Here is a 14,453-nt window from a genome sequence, read left to right as displayed (position 1 = left end):
TTCTGGCCTAATTTGGTTGGTGTGAGCCACTTAGATGTATCAAACATGCATCATTAAGTCGTCTGGGGAGAGGCAGAAGCTGCAAGGTTTAGAAGTGGACAAAAGAGCCAGTAAAAACTCAAACATTCAGTCATTCGTCCATCTAGTCATTTATTTATTCATTCATCAAACACTAAATGAAATCTGCTATGTGAATGACATTTAAGTGCAGGGAACAAGCAGGTCTTTGCCTTCACGAAGCTTATGTAGGAAAAATGTTGAACCAATAATTACTCACATATTAAAATTTCAATTATGATTAGCTCTGTGAAGACATATGACAATACCTACGCTACTGGTTGGCCAAGAAGTCTTCCCAGGGGAAAGGGCACATCAGCAGAGGCTTAAAGGGTGAATAGGATCTGGTGGAGAAAAGAAAGGAAAGTATGCTGGGAGGCAGAGCAACCTGTGGAAAGGGACTTCATGCACAGGAGAAACAGAGAGAAGGCCAGTGTATAGCTGGAGCCTGGGGAGCAAGGGACAGTCATGAGATGAAGCTGGAGAGGCAAACCAGATGAGGTTATTATTATCCAGAATTTTGCAGACCCTATGTAGAACCTGAATCTCAATGCTAAGTGTGGTAGGAAGGTAATGAAGAAAATAAAGTAGGGAAGAGTCATTATCAAATTTGAATTTTAAACACATGTCTCTTGATACCATATTCTATAGCTCTTGCTGTGCCAAATCTGCCTATATGAATGACATTCATTCGTTGCACAAATATTTATTTGGAATGATAAGCTTTATAGTCATGCTTTTCAGACTGGGTCAAGGGTTAAAGGATTGTGAAATCAACTTAGGAAATAGCCAGCAATATTTTAAACAATGAAATAAAATAGAAAAGAATAGAAAGTAGAAATATCAGAGGGCATCACACATGAATAGGCTAAGGTATTACTTCTTTCCAAACTTATTTTGTCCTATTAGTTAAGGCAAAAAATGACTAAGATCTGTGCTCTTAATATTAAATGTTCTAACATGCTTAGCATAGTGCCTGCCACATATTTTAGATATTGAGTATGTGGATCAATAAATAAATAGCCTTGATGATCAGTATAGTCCTTTATGTGTCTAATATGTATGAGTTAAAAAAAAATGAAATAGGTTGGATGGGCAGTTGTGGTCTGGGCTGGCTTAACTGATCTCTGCAGTTAGCTGGGGACTCTGCTGGGGTTGGTTGATCTAGGATGGCTTCACTCATGTGTCTGGTGGGGCAGTGGGGATGGAAATGACCAGCCAAATGGCTATCTCAAGCTTTCAGAAGCTTCCTCTGTCACAAAGAGGTTTTTACTTATTATTTATTTTTAATTAAGCAGTTACATTTCTTAGAAGGTTTAAATAAAAATTAGTAATTCAACACAACATTGTAAGCTGACTATAACTCAGTTAAAAAAAAGATATGGAAGCAACCCAAGTGTCCATCAACAAATGAATGGATAAAGAAGATACACACACACAAACACACACACAATAGAATACTATTCAACCATAAAAAGGAATGAAAATTTTGCTATTTGCAAGAACATGAGTGGACTTGGAGGGCATTTTGCTAAATGAAATAAGTCAGACAGAGAAAGACAAATACTGTATGATATTGGAATCCAAAAAAATCTTTCTTACTTTTCAAGGTGTGAAATATTTCAAATGGTACCATGGATTCATCACTTGATTTTTATCAAGTTTAACTTTATGCTATATTTGTTCCTCATATTTTAAAATAAAGTTAAATTTTAGGTGTAAAAAATTAGTAATTCAAGGTAATTTTCATTTAATTATTTGCAGACAGTATTTTATTCTATCATTGTATTATTTTAAAAACTTTAATTCCAATTACAAAGGTAATACATGGCCATTGAATAAATATTGAAAACATTGAAAAAGCAAAGGAAAAATTAAATGACTACTAGGCCCATTAATAAATAGCTACTGTTAATATTTTTGCAAAAATTACTTCCAATATTTTTCCATATTTTTTCTTTATAAACATGATACCAAATGGTATTTTTAAAGACTTTTTTTTTCCACCTATGATCATTTTTTTCAAGTCAAAACGCTTCAATAATTTGAATTTTAATGGTGGAATAGCATTTTATCTAATTTTCCTAAGCTCTTATTATTGGCAATCTAAGTAACTGACATTAAAATTTTTTTTACAACCAGTGCTGTGATGGTTTAATAATATCACAGTATTAAAAATTAATACTATTGATGATTTTTATGAACTTGTTTTGTCTTTAAGAAATGTACTAATTTAGAACTTCATTTTCTAGTGGGAATGTGAATTAGTGTTGAAAAACAGAAAATCTAAAGCCTAAGCTAAAATCCAGTGAAAAAAGCAAAACAAAATTTCGAGGTTGGTGACTGACAAGAGTATTATACCTACGGTGAATCTGTAAGCAGAGATGAAATAAATGTTTTGAAAATGTCATTATTATTTTGTTTAATTGTAAAGTTGAACATTTGTATACTATACACCAGAAAATCCATTCCAAGGTATATGCTAAAGAGAATAATTAGCACATGTAATCAGGAGACATGTACAAGTAACTTCTAAGCAGCATTTTTCCTACAAGAGAAAAATAAACACCTGGAAACTCCAAATGCCTCACCATCTTGATGATCTTGGTCTTCTGAACCGTTTTCCTCTGCAAGGTGAAAAAAGACTGGGCCAGCACCACCCCCAACGCCAGGGCGCACAAGGTGGCGCTCGCTACCGCGCCCACCCTCGCGGCAGCTGCTGGGTCCGTGGACGGTCTCCCGAGCCTGCGAGTTCGGAAAAAAGCGGTAGCCGGGTGGCTGCAGGCCTCGGAAGCCCCGCCCCTGGAGAGCCCCGCCCCCGCGGAAAGTCCCGTCTGCGAGCGACGAGAGGCGGGAGCGCGGGAAAGAAGGGGAGGGGGCGTGGCTTGAGTCTGCTGCGGAGGGGAGAGGCGGGTCTTCTTCAGAGACTGCGTCCAAGGAACCGTCCAAGAACAAAAGAGGGCTATTGTATTATTTCTTTATCTATCTTTGTGCTAATGATGACCGGCAGGGGTTCATTCCAGCCCCTCCCAGTAGAAATTTGATTCTAACCGTGGCCCAGTAAGAAAAATTTCTCCACCTTCCACTCTCCTCAGAGACTCAGGACTACAACTCCCAGAAGGTACCGGGGCTTAGCTATCTGACCTGCGCAGTAGCCTTCGTTGTAAAGCGCTATGACAACAAGGCGAAGATGGCTTGGAGTTAGTCAGGAGTGAGGAGGTGTCCTTTCCGTTGCTGCTGTCCCTTTTCTGCTAAATCCCACTCACCGCTTCCTTCATAATTTCCTCCTCTGTGAGCAGCAGGACTTTCCGCTGTTCTCGCCTACCTGGTCTCTTCCAAAGAATTGATGCCGTTTTCCCCGCTTGTCTCCGGGGGTGATAGTGTGGATGCAGGGGAGCTTCTTGGTGGGATCGCTCTAACTCTGGAGCTGGTGGTGCTACCTGGTGAGGCGCTCTCTTTCCCTGGGACGTGGAATACGTTGGAGCAGGAGAACCAGAGGGAATATTAAGGGTTGCTTTTCTCTGCACCCTCCGTTCTTGCTCTTTTTCCAGCTCAGGGACCTCGTCAGACGTCCTGAGGGAAGAGAGTTCAAAGAAAGGTGGGGCAGGACCCTCCCGAGTCGGCATCAGGTAGGAAAGTATGTCTGGAATGAAACATTGGGTGTATGAATGCCCTTTCTGTGTTTTATTTTGTGGTCAAGGCTGATTCTCTGATACCATGTTTCGGGGGATATAGGGCGATAGATTTCCTAGGAAGGATGCTTGCATTCAAAACAAAGCAAAACAAAAACACAACTAACAGAGCAATGTGTGTGTGTGTGTGTGAGGAAGAGTGATTAAGAATTTTTTGAGGAATGTCACGTGGTGCCCAGCATCCTTCTCCCGTGACACTTCAACAGGTCTGGTGAGCTAATGGTCAAAGCAGTTCCCAGCCTATGACTGAAGTAGGATGCATGTACTAATACCCGTAATTCCTTGTTGCAATAGGATTATTGCTTCTCCTTCTCCCTCTGCATTGCAGACCACAGCACTTTAGGTGAACTGAGGTGATTTTATTAGCATCTCCCTTCCCCGAGCCAGTCCTGCAGTTGACTCCAATTTCCTAAAGCTTTTTTTCCATCTCACTTTTACTTTAGAAATGAAATCATATCACAGACATCCACAACTTAAAGTTGTGGAGGGAAAACTAAAGGTCTTAGCTAAAGTCCGCCAACATTCAGAGAGGGAGAGATTTTGTAACTTGTTAGAAATATGTAGAGAGAATAATTGTTGAGTCTTTTTTTTTGTGTGTGAATAGACTGAACCGTTATTTAGAAGAATATAAGAAAAGAAAGTTTTTAAATCTTGCAAATGATTTACAAGTTATTTATGAAAGTTTAATGAATTTTTCATTTTGTGTAATTATGTGTAATTGTCCTTAAATTACAACTACACACTTATGTTTATGATACACCTTCTTAATGGAAACATTCTTTGAAGGAAAAAATACCCAGTATCAATGGTATATAGTATTTTTAAAGTTTTACACCATTTGATGTATATAGCAAGTCTTATCCCTCAGAATAAAGACTTTCAAATATTTCTCAGTTATTGAAACACATGAAGTTATTATAAAACATCCCTGCTGATTAACATTTTGATGAAAGATTACTATCATCCTTTGACTGTCCAATTTAAATCTTCATTCCAGAAGGTCAGATTGACATTTGTAATTTTATCTTGCTCACAACATACCACAACCACTACCACCACTACTGCTATTACTACTATTAGGTTACTACTGACATTTATGACATTTGAGTGCTCCCTATGGGTTGGGTGTTGGGCTAAGTAGTTACATGTGTTAGGCCATTTTATCCTCCCACCTCCCAGGACAGCTGGGAGTCTAGAGGATGAGAGACTTATCTAAGTTCACATTGCTGGTGTGTGGAGTCAGAGAGGGAACCCAGGTCTGCCTAACTTCGTCTCCTGTGCTCGTTTGTCTTCTGTGGCTTTTATTGAAAGTTCTGACACTGAGCCCTTATAATACAGTCTTCAACATTGCCCTTCTAAGTTTATATGCATTTGTCATCTTTCTTGGACTAGAAGATCTGAACCCTACATTCCAAAATTTGAGGTGGCACTAGCATAGCATGGAGAAAACAAAGCCCCAAAAATGAAAAACATCAGAATCTAATTCCAGAATCTTTCATCTAACCTACATGTTCCTTCTACAGGATTCTTTGGGTTATCACTGCTATAGCCATTCTTCTAGTCATCCTTCCATATTTTAGGACTAGGCCAATTGAAGTGTTAAAACATTCACATCTTAAATGAAAATTAAATCTGAGTAAACTTGGTTTGGAAGATAATATGTATATAAGTATTAAAGCAAAAAAGAAAGTGGTAAGTGTGGAAGAGAATTTCTAGAATTTAGGGGATAAAGAGATAATCTCTTACTTATTCTAATAAGGCGTAAGAAATCAATCTTTTGTGGCTATTCATAGATATGCACCTGTTAAAACCTTCAAACTGTTGTTTTCTAATCATTCTTAAGAAATTTAATTAAATGCATGAGATACTTTCCTGAAGTTTGAATTTGCAATTATTAGACTTAATATTAAGAGAATTATAGCTTTTTGATTTTCGTGAGGTAGCTGCATTTATTTAAAGTTCTGGAGTAGGCAGCCTGGTGTTGGATGCTTCTTTCACCACTTAGTTGTGATCACTTGGGTAGGTTTCTTAACCTCTCTGTATTCAGGGATGCCTGAAAAATAGTATCTTTGATTTACTTTGTAGTTTTGTTATGAAGAGTAAAATAGAATACTTGCAAAGGACTGAGAATAGTTCCTGGGACCTTAGTAAATGATTAATAAATGTTAGCTATTATTTTCTTTTCCAGTGGAGAGAGATGATATCTATGGAAAACCTGATATTTGTTTTTTTGTTTTATATTTATTAAAAAACCAAATCATTAAGGAGCTGGAAATCAATAATGAATGAATAGGGGATAAAATGCAAGTTCTTCTTTTCTTATTTTTGTTGAAGACAGTTAACTAAATCTAATTAAAATCAGTTTATATGTATTTAATTTTTTGTTGTTTGGAATACATTTTATTTGTTTTTGTAACAGAAAAGCCAGGTTTCATGACTAAAATATGCCTTATTACCATGTTCCTGTTCTTCTTTCTAACCTGCCAGTAACTGATCTCCACCATCTGGCTGCTTACCTGGATATGTTAAAGTCAAGGCCTGTATCTTTTTGAAAGTGGAAAGTGAATTAGCATTTTATTTAAGTCTTAATTTATGGTTAATTTTTCTTTCTCTCAGTGCGGTGGGATGTCCTTCCAGGAGAAAGGGTTTAATTTGTTAATCTTCTGAATTTAATTTGCCAACCTTTTGTTCCTCTGATAAAGTGGTAACTGTGGCCAAAATACAGGTGTATCTACTTAAAAAAAAGTAAAACTTTCTTTTATTATTTTTTATTATGGGAAATTTAAAACATAAACAAAGCATAAATAATATGAATCTGTGTGTCCCCCCATGTGTCCATCACTATTTACTTAAAAAAAACAGCTTTATTGAAATATAATTCACATACCATGCAATTCACGCATTTAATGTATACAATTCAATGCTTTTTTTGGTCTGTTCACAGATATGTACAACCGTAAGTTGTACCACGGTCAATTTTAGAATGTTTTTACCACCTCAGAAAGAAACCTTGCATCCTTCATCTGTAACTTTCTTGCCCTCTCCTTCTCACCAGACCTAAGGCACCACTAATTTACTTTCTGTCTCTATGGATTTGCATATTCTATACATTTTTTATAAATGGAATCATATACTATATGATCTTTTGTGATTTATCATGTTTTCAGGGTTCATCCATGTTGTAGCATGTATCAGTGCTTCATTCCTTTTTATCACTGATTAATATTCCATTTCATGCACATGCCTCTTTATGTTTATATATTCATCAATTGATTGATATCTGGGGCATTTCCGCCTTTTGGATATTATGAGTAATGCTACTATGAGCATTCCTGTATATGTTTTTATGAGGACTTAACGTTTTTATCTCTCTTGGGTAGATACCTTGTAGTGGAATTGCTGGATCATATGATCACTCTATGTTTAAGTGTTTGAGGAATGCCAAATAATCAATGAACATTCTTTAGTAAGGGATAGAAGAGAGTTTTATTCAGGCCAAGCTAAGGACTGTAGCCCAGGAGATACAGATTAAAGAAGCACTTGAATTGTGTTCCTCCACACTACAAAATGGGGGAGGCTTATGTAGTCAAAACCCACAAAGTTACATGAGCTGTTTGTCAAGAATTAGGATTGGAGCTGCCAAGAAGTAAGGATGCTTGTTAAGCAAGGATTGGTTGGGGTCCGAAATGGATGCATAGCTACGAGGAGAGACCTTGACAGTATAAATTTGCAGCTAGTAGCTGCTGGCAGATATTGTTTTGAAAACAACTGTTCATGTCCTTGAGTTTGATACAATTCAAAAATTCAAGTTCTCAGTGATGTAGGAATATGTCTGAGACCACATCCACAGTGGCCATCTGGCTCCATTTTGAATGCCTGTATCACAGTTACTCTATCTTGATTTTTAAAAAATGTACTCTTTTCTTTAATGGTCAAGCAGATGTACAATGCCTATTTGACAGGCTATATAAGACAGGCTTTTCTAGTTAGCATAAAACTTAAGTTAAATCACGTGTACACAAGAATGACTATTATTTAGTCAGCAGCAGATGGCTAGGAGCAAGATGAGTAATGCCGGTGTCCTGCCCTTGCTGGAAAGTATTTCTCTGACTAGGAACTGTGGGGAGAGAGTACCTCTGTTCTTGGCTGTACCAGTCTGGAGTGCAGTTTCCATCTTGTTGAGCGAGGAGTGTGGAGAGGAGTGAATCTTGGTTTAAATACTACAGACTCTTACTGTTTTTACTCTAGTTTAAAGTAGTTTAAATATTACTTAGTCTTACTGCGTTTTAGATTTTTAATGTTTATTTGTGTATGCTCCTAGGACAATTTCCAGAGACTTTGAAGGGTTGTTTTTAAAAATAATTTTCACAATTTCACTGGGTAGTGGGTTCATGGAGCTTCTTACATGGCATGCTGAAAGTAGAACTTTCAGCTCTGAAACTTTAAATTGCATAGCATATGATTTTTTGGAGACATACTTATGTTCTGAAAAGATTTGATCTGATTTCCATTAGATATCAAGGTGCTCTAGTGTCTATAAGACTTACATTTAAAAGCAAGTAAAAAGGTTATCATATACAAGTTTCTTAGGAACACAACTACTGTGTTCAAAGAGAAGTTTTTTTGTAGGTGTGTTTTATTTGTTAGAGCCAAAGGATTAAGCTTTTCTTTTCTTTTCTTTTTTTTTTTTTGCAAATAAACAGGGATATCTAGCAACCTGAAGTTGTCCAGACTTGCTGTCAAATCCATCTTTGAAGCCAAACTAGAAACCCCCTTTTGAAATCTGTTGTCCTGTAGCCTAAGCTGTCATTTAAAAATCCAGCAATTTTTAGAAAAGGTAATTCATAGTATGCAAATTAAGCACAGGTGAAGGTTTGTGGTTTCTTAATTTCTTAGGAGTGGCAGTGCACCCTCCTCTGCTTCTGTTGGAGAGAAAGGCACTGGAAAGCTTACTACTGCTGACTGTCAGCCCAAATTGTTGGTTTTCCCAATGTTTATTAATGTTTTAAAGATGTAAGTCCTTATTCAATAATTTACTGTCCATAGTGGTACATGTTATCACTTGGATCATGGGGGAATCAGTATACAGAATTTTGATGTAATGGAATTTATGCGATTCTGCTATGTATTAGCTTATGTTTTGCTGTGATATGAAAGTCAGTTGGTCTGAAATAATGCAAGTAGCTGTGGTTTTGTTAGGAAGAGCCATTTGTTGGATCTAGGCTTAAAATTAGCAACCACCCTCTCACCTTTTAAAAATTAAAACAAAGCAAAACAAAAAAAAATCCCTCTACTGATCCATACTTTTCCAATTTTTTAGATAATAAATTGCAGGCAGTGACAGCCTAAGAAGACACGGATCTAGAGACCAGGGAGAGGGTATGCAGAAGCGAGTTTCTGCCATCAGCTGTTCTATTTAGGGGAGTCATATAACCTACAGAATGAGAAGCTGATTAATAGGTATCTTCTAGTAGTTGAAGCTCTTTGATTTGAAAAGTGAGTCTCTTTTTCAAGCTTTGGAAAGGAAAAAAGGAAGGGAAGTAGAGCATTGCTATAAGAAAACATCCATTTAGGCTATAAGGTGTCAGTTCAATCATTGCTTTTCAAACTTTAAGGTGCATGTGAATCACTTGGGGATCTTGTTTGGTATGGGGTTGAGATTCTGCATTTGTAACAGGTTCTTGGGTGATGCTGACCTGCTGATCCTGGGACTTAGCAAAGAGCTAAACAGTCTAGGAAAGGAGAATTTTTAGAAGCTAATGAAGTGGTGGGTGACTAAGGAGAAATTGATAGAGTGGGAGAAACAGGAAGGAACTAAATGTTGCCTGACTTATTTTGTTGATAGGAATAGATACTCAGTTTTATGATGGAAATTAATGAGAAATTAGTGCTTGATGTAGAACATTTCTATTTACACACAATGTTGGAGAGATAGGTTTCCATATTGGAGGTTCCCCCCTTTATTCTAACAAGCTGAAAAAATCTGTTCACTAACAAATGTTTTTTAAGGCCATTTTTATATAATAGCTATTTTCATCTGATGCAGTCATGTGTGTTTATATTTGTTTGAATATACAGGTATGTCTCTTGTGATCAGTTATCTAAGCCTTTTTATTTTAAATATATCATTCAATAGGGCTGATGGAAAAAAGCTCTTCTCTTTCACCATTACTTGGGTATTTACTATGTTCTCTAGGCAGGGCCCATGAGATTTTCTCTTTTTCTGCATGAGGTGAAAGGAGACCCCTTTGGTTGTTGGGCAGATCTCCCCTCTTCATGTTTACTTTCCTCCAGACTCCTTTTGAACTGGCTGATACAGATTGTGCAAAGGATCACTTACTTGTTAGTTAGCCTGTTGATTTCTGTCTTTGGCTATAGCCAAGACTTGTGTTCCCAAGTTTTCATTCTTTTTTTTTTTTTTTCCAAGTCTTCATTCTTTATGATGTATCAGTGGCCCTTTCCTGATTATGCTTTGTGTCCTTTTTTTGGGGGGGGTGTGTGGAGATAATTAGGTTTAATTATTAATTTTTTAGTGGAGGGACTGAGAATTGAACCTGGAAACTTGGGCATGCTAAGCATCCACTCTACTACTGAGCTATATCCTCTCCCTGCTGCTTTGTGTCTTTTTTACTAGTAAATCATAGCCATGATGATGACTATATAATGAGTGCTGTGAGTCCTCCTAGTGAATCTTTGAATGGTATTGAATTTGGGTAATATGCTGCTCTGGGCTGCAAGAGAATGATGTGTCTTCATTGTGGTAGTCCAATAGTATGGCATATTACAATTTTCCAATGTATCTGGAGTACATAATAAGAATATATAGCACTTATTAAGTATGTTATTTCCCTCTCAAAAAAGTCCAGTAAAAATATAATAGAAGTATTTATTACATTTTTTCAATACTTGCTGTGAGATTTGAAGTTTAGTCACCTGGCAATTTGTATGGTTATATAGTGCCATTATTAATAACAGGTGATGCACATGTTTTTCAGAAACTCCTGCATATGTTGAAACTCATAAGTTTATTTACCTGCTATATAATTTTTCTAGACCTCCATCAACACCTTGAGTTTTTCTAACTGCTTTCTTTTTTAGCATAAAGAGAGGGTCTTGGATGGAGTTTTCTTTTTTTCTCCCCCTCATTGTTTGCTTCCTTTTTTTTTTAGAATTGGAGAGTGGGAAAAGATAATGTCTGTCCCTTATTAAGTTGTCCATATTAGATTTACAGGCAACAATAAGGCCCTGTTTCTTTCAACTTGTCACTTTGAAATAATTTTATGCTCACATAGAAGTTGCAGTGTACCTCTTACTTACATACAACATATGAAAGCTCTTAATGGTAGTCCAAAGTTGTATAGCTTCTTTATATGAAAAGTAGTGTTTTTTGATAATTGATAAGTACAATTATCAAAACCATAAAATTGACATTGCTACAGTACTATAAACTAAAGGTCTTATTTTGATTTTATCAGGTTTTACATTAATACACATTTTTAAAAGAATATAGTTCTAAGAAATGAAATTTGTCCCATGAAACTACTGCCAAAGTTAGGTTACAGAACTTTTTCATCATCCCAAAGAAATTCCTTTGTGCTAACCCCTTAAAGTCACACCCTGGTAACGGCTGATCTGTTCTCCATCAGTAATTTTGTAATTTTGAAAATGGTATAGAATTGGAATTACTTAAAATGTGACCTTTTGGGATTGGGTTTTTTTTTAACTTAGCATAGTGCCCTTGAGATCCACCTTAGTTGTTATTGCTTCATTTTTAAAAATTACTGAGTTTTACTTCATGGTATAGTTGTACCATAGTTTGTTTAACAAGTCATACATTGAAGGACATTTGGTTTTTTCCTTCAATGTAGGTTAAAAAAAACCCCAAACCTTAAAAACAGTACAAATCATAGCAATGGCTAACATTTACTGAGTGCTTATTATGTGTCAAGTATTGTGCTGATACTACTTTTTTTAAATTTAAAGTTTTCATTTTTTTATTTCTAATTATGGTAGAACATTTCTAAAATAAAAATCACCATCTTAGCTTTTTTTTTTTTTTTTGGTGCCTTTTTTTTGGAGGGGACAGGTAATTAGGTTTTATTTATTTATTTTTTAATGGAGGTACTGAGGATTTAACCCAGGACCTTATGCATGGTAAGCACATACTCTACCACTGAGCTATACCCTCCCCTACATCTTAGTCATTTTTTAAGTGTACAGTTCAGTAATGTTGTACATTCATACTTTTGGGCAACCAATCTCCAAAACTCTTCATCTTGAAAAACTGAAACTCTAGGGTGAGAAGGGATAGACTGGAATTTCAAAATGTAGAATAGATAAACAAGATTATACTGTATAGCACAGGGAAATATATACAAGATCTTGTGGTAGCTCACAGCGAAAAAGAATGTGACAATGAATATATGTATGTTCATGTGTAACTGAAAAATTGTGCTCTACACTGGAATTTGACCCAACATTGTAAAATGACTATAACTCAATAAAAAAAAAGTTAAAAAAAACACTAAAACTCTATACCCATTAAACAAAAACTTCCCATTTCCCTCTTACCCCAACCCTGCAAACAACCATTTTGCTCTCTGTGTATGACTTTGACTATTCTAGATACCTCATATAAGTGGAACCATGCAGTATTTGTCTTTGTTACTGGCTTATTTCACTTAGCATAATGTTCTGAAGGTTTATCCATGTTGTCACATGTGTTAGAGTTTGCTTCCTTTTTAAGGCTGATAATATTCCATAGTATAGATATAAAACACATTTTGTTTATCCACTCATCTGGCAATGGACACTTGGGTTGTTTCTACCTTTTAAAGGCTGTTGTGCATAATGCTGCTATGAGCATGGGTGTACAAATACCCTTCTGAGATATTTTCAAAAATACACTCCAAAGAATTGCAAACAGAAGTGGATTTGCTATACCCAGAAGTGGAATTGCTAGATCATATGGTAATTTCTAAATTTAAAAAATTTTTTGGGGAATCATACTGTTTCCATAGCGGCCGCACCATTTTACATTCCCACCAACAGTGCACAAGGATTCCAGTTACTCCACATTGTTACTGACTTATTATTATTGTTGTTTTTGGTAGTAGCCATCCTAATGGGTGTATGGTGGTATCTAACTGTGGTTTTAATTTGCATTTTTCTAATAGTTAGTGATGTTGAGTATTGTTTCATATGCTTTTTGGCCGTTTGTTTATTTTATTTGGAAAAATATCTATTCAAGTCCTTGCCCATTTAAATTTTGTTGTTGTTGAGTTATACCAGTTCTTTATGTATTCTGTATCTTAACCCTTTATCAGATGTATGATTTGCAAATATTTTCTCCCATTTTATAGGTTGATTCTACTGTATTTTTGTTTAATCCTGACAACAGCATTCTTACCTTTATTTTGAAGAGAAGGAAGCCAAAGTATAGAGAGGTTCAGTAACTTTCAGGAACCTGCCCCTGGTTACATGGTTAGTATACGATGGAGCAGAGATTCTAACTTATACTGACTGCCTCCAGAGTCTGCATTTTTCACCAGCACATTATTGTCAACTAATTTCTTGGCCAACTTTATGGAAACAAGTGGCCTTGGTTTCTGTGATTAGCCTGTGTGGAAGGCCCACTTTAAGAAGCAGATTGATCTGCATATTTAAAAAGTACGATGATCCTCATTATTTGCATATTCCATATTTGTGAGTTTTCCCACCCACCAAAATTTATTTGTAACCCTGAAATCAGTATTCATGGTGCTTTTGAGTTCATTCATGGTCATGCACAGAGTGGCAAAAAATTTGAGTTACTTGATACACACATTCCCAGCTGATGTTAAACCCAGTGTCTCTGTCTTCTTGCCTTCTTGTTTTAGCTCTTATACTATAGACAAGGATTCTTTCATAATCTATTTAGTGACACGTTTTCCACATCTGTCTGGTTTGGGTTTTGTGTGTATGTGTGTGTGTGTGTGTGATTTTGCTGTTTAAAATGGTACCCCAAAATAATACTAAAGTGGTGTCTAATGTTCTTAAGTGCAAGAAGATTTTGATGTGCCTTATGGAGAAAATAGATGTAATAGATAAGCTTCCTTCAAATATGCATTATAGTATTGTTGTCTATTGAATTCAGTGTTATTGAATGGATAGTATATTAAATAAAGTACCTTTAAACAGAAACACACAAAACACAAAGTTATGTATTGACTGATGAAAATTTTGTGATTAGAGGCTTGCAGGACCCTAACCCTGTATTTCCCCTAGGAGCAATGCTTCAGTATTTGCTAATTCAACAGTTGCTACCTTATAGAACAGAGTTTCTTTGAATAAGAAGAATTGACTGCATATCCTGACTATCATTTAGATCATTGTAGCATGGAAGAAAGCCCCATTTATGTTAGATAAGTGAGCTCTCATAGACTCCCAGGGTATGTGATGTTTGTACTGTAATTCAAAAGATCCTACTGAGTTTCATATCCACCACCTCAGTAAGTCAGTGATATGGCTGGTATATCCTCATTTTAGATGAGGAATTAAAGCACAGAGAGGTTGTGTGGGTTGCCTGATACACAGGTAATTAGTGGTATAAAAAGACTTACAACCCAGTTTTCCTGGTTCTTTTTTGGTATGAATATCCCTCTTCCATCTTCCTTTCTACAATTAGAAAGGGGAAAGGGAGTGAATGTTTTTTGAGTGCCAGTA

At 36.2% G+C, this 14,453-nt stretch overlaps 1 protein-coding gene and 1 non-coding gene across 8 annotated transcripts in view; one reads left to right on the top strand and one right to left on the bottom strand.

Annotated features, from left to right (window-relative positions):
- Positions 1-2,956: 2,956 nt before the first annotated feature.
- BBS9 (Bardet-Biedl syndrome 9) overlaps positions 2,957-14,453 on the top strand; it is a 380,232-nt gene continuing 368,735 nt past the window's right edge. For 2 of the 7 annotated variants that reach the window (XM_072964699.1, XM_072964698.1), the window contains exon 1: positions 3,220-3,686. The gene's annotated coding sequence lies outside the window, so the exon portion shown is untranslated. Of the gene's footprint in view, positions 3,179-3,207; positions 3,687-8,481; positions 8,587-14,453 lie in introns of those variants that run through there. The other 5 variants (XM_072964696.1, XM_072964694.1, XM_072964695.1 and 2 more) reach the window with 5 other exon arrangements.
- On the bottom strand, positions 11,866-11,938 carry TRNAG-ACC (transfer RNA glycine (anticodon ACC)). Its single transcript has one exon. It is a non-coding gene; the product is annotated as a tRNA-Gly (tRNA).

Source organism: Vicugna pacos, chromosome 7 (assembly GCF_048564905.1).
Source record: "Vicugna pacos chromosome 7, VicPac4, whole genome shotgun sequence".
NCBI classification, from domain to species: Eukaryota; Metazoa; Chordata; class Mammalia; order Artiodactyla; family Camelidae; genus Vicugna; species Vicugna pacos.
This window is presented reverse-complemented; position numbering and strand designations above follow the sequence as displayed.